The sequence below is a fragment of the Amphimedon queenslandica genome, unplaced genomic scaffold (assembly GCF_000090795.2).
Source record: "Amphimedon queenslandica unplaced genomic scaffold, v1.1 AMPQUscaffold_13226, whole genome shotgun sequence".
Taxonomy (NCBI): Eukaryota; Metazoa; Porifera; class Demospongiae; order Haplosclerida; family Niphatidae; genus Amphimedon; species Amphimedon queenslandica.
Genome location: NW_003546538.1, coordinates 10,446 through 12,827, shown reverse-complemented (window position 1 = coordinate 12,827; position 2,382 = coordinate 10,446). Strand labels below are relative to the sequence as shown.

The following is a 2,382-nucleotide window of genomic DNA, read 5'->3' as shown; positions in this document are numbered from 1 at the left end:
TGTCAACTCAAATGATTCCCAAAAGTTGTTCTTCTTCACTTTACTTCTTTTTCTGTCTTCTCCTAGCCAGCATGAGCCAGTAACTAAACGTAGTCAGGATTTCCTGCAACTCTCTCATGACGAAGGTAATAATGCAATAGAACACATTAAACGATAGATTGAAAGTTTTTATTGATTTTAAATGTAGGCAATTTGTCTTAAATTCTTCATTCCTGAGATATGGAAGCTCAAACATCGCTTACCGCGACAGTTTACACGAGGTCCTGTTGTCCAGAAAGAGCAGTCAGAGTCTTTTAAACTTAAGATGCTACAAACAAGGTTGTATATAATAAATAGAGCCTAACTATTGTGTCATAAACTGCATAGAAGTGTAGAAAAATGAAGCTTTTTATCAGTGATTTCCCCAACTGGCATTACTAAGATTTACTATGTAGGTGGTGCTTAATTTGAGCCACACCTTTTATTCCAGCCACACCTTCAATTGCTGCAGCAAGCAATCAAAGCAAGTCAGCAGCATCCTCTCTATAATTTTTGAAGAACAACATTAATGTTTCACTTTTGTTATGTTACATTGGTGATTGTGGCGAGGGCATGTGCTATAGTGCACTCGTTGGACTCACGTAGGAGGGTACTAAGCAGTTGGGTTGTCATTCTGTCCACACAGTTTAATTGATTTGTAAAAAAATTATCTTTTTGTTTGAGCAGTCTAGAGCTCTATTTCTTCTTCTAGCAACAGATAAAGTTGCTTTCTTTCATCTAGTTATGCTCTTGTAGCATCCCGTGGCACCAAAAGCTGTGAACTGCTAAACCAGGGGACCTCTCTCCAGGTGAGAGCTCGTGTTTCACTCTACAGGGCCGAGGTTTGCTTCAGAGGTAGAAAATCCCATCTAACGAAAAACAAAAAGAACGATTTTGTCCTAACTTCGTTGTTTGTGAGTTACAGTTGCTCAAAGTTTGTGATTTAGCCTCTTTGAGAATTTTTCAGGTGGCACTGGGGAAAGCAGGAGCAACCAAACTCTCTCAGTCTCATTTAAATATCTAGAAAAATTTTCTGTGCCAACTCTTTCTTGGAATAGAGTTTCAGATGCTAAAATAAATTTCAGCTTTTCTTCTTTCTCCTACCCATGTGCCATGATTTAGTTAGTTGTTGACCACACCCATAGCTTATTTTAATTATCATTATAACTATGCAGTCCATAATAATAATTTTTTTCAAATTGCTTAAAATATCACAGTACAAGTAATACATATCACTCAAGTGAATTCCAGCAGGCGAGTCCATTGCACCATAGTGCTTCATTTAAACAGTATCCGCCTTGGCTTCTGGTCAAATAACATCCTTGTGTATATGCATCCAGTAACCATCAATATCTGTAGTTTATTTATTACATGTGTTACAGTTGCTTAGTTGCAGTTGCTAGATCTATCATCTACATGAGTATTAGTTTGTCAAAAGTGATTGGGATAAAATTCTGCATTTTACTGATACATACTACATTATTTTTATGTTGTGTTAATGTTTGTATCAATTCCAATGAAAATTAAATTTTCATGAAAACATTACCACAAGCCTTTATTGTAGTGCTTGAGCTCATATATCACTTAGCATGCTTTGTGGAAAACACTGCATTGTAGATACCTGTGATTGGTATTTAAAGTGCCTTTTTCATTTGTTTTGTATTAATGATTACTGCCTCAAATAGTCATGAGCTATTTCTATTGTAATTTAGTTGGGCAAGCCTGTAATGATAAAGTAGATTGTTTGTGTGCATGTACTTGTATTTTAGGATGCAGAGGTGATGGCTCAGACTGGTTTGCGTACTTCTAGTATGATTCATACTATGTAAATAATATGGGTGTACATGACAATGTATTATGGTTGTGCATGGTCACACTCATATATGAGGTAACATTTGGTTTCAATAAATTATAATTATAATTATACAGATGAACAAGTCAAGTAGATCTAGCTAAAGAGTAATGGTAAAAAACAAACATTCCCAAAAATTAATGTACCCCTAGATTCATGATAAGACACTAACGGTTATTTGGATTTGTAAGAAGTTGGTTCTAAATGGATCCGGAACTCTCTGTGTACTATTGTAATTATATATTATGTGTTTATTCAAGTATATTCTAGAACAATCATGTAAAGTATTCTTGTATGTTATAGAACCTTCTGGACATTTATAAGATCTATATAAGTGTGTTGTTGTAGTTGTGAGTTAGTTTTGTTTTTGTTAGTTGGTTTTTGAGCTCAGTTGAGTCTCGTGTTGATTAAGAATAAAGTTTGGTTAACAGATAGTTGGAGCGTCTGTTACATTTTTTGGTGGCAGCGGTGGGATAGTTCTCAAACAGTTGTAGAGGAAAGACCCACTATTG

General features: G+C 35.3%; 2 long non-coding RNA genes across 2 annotated transcripts; both read left to right on the top strand.

Moving 5' to 3' along the window:
- The first annotated feature begins 22 nt into the window (after positions 1 to 22).
- Positions 23 to 306, top strand: LOC109584263 (uncharacterized). Its single transcript, XR_002185924.1, has 2 exons — positions 23 to 125; positions 188 to 306. It is a non-coding gene; the product is annotated as an uncharacterized LOC109584263 (long non-coding RNA).
- Positions 307 to 1,547: 1,241 nt separating this feature from the next.
- Positions 1,548 to 2,060, top strand: LOC109584272 (uncharacterized). The gene is made up of 3 exons (XR_002185929.1): positions 1,548 to 1,906; positions 1,948 to 1,983; positions 2,023 to 2,060. It is a non-coding gene; the product is annotated as an uncharacterized LOC109584272 (long non-coding RNA).
- Positions 2,061 to 2,382: the final 322 nt, after the last annotated feature.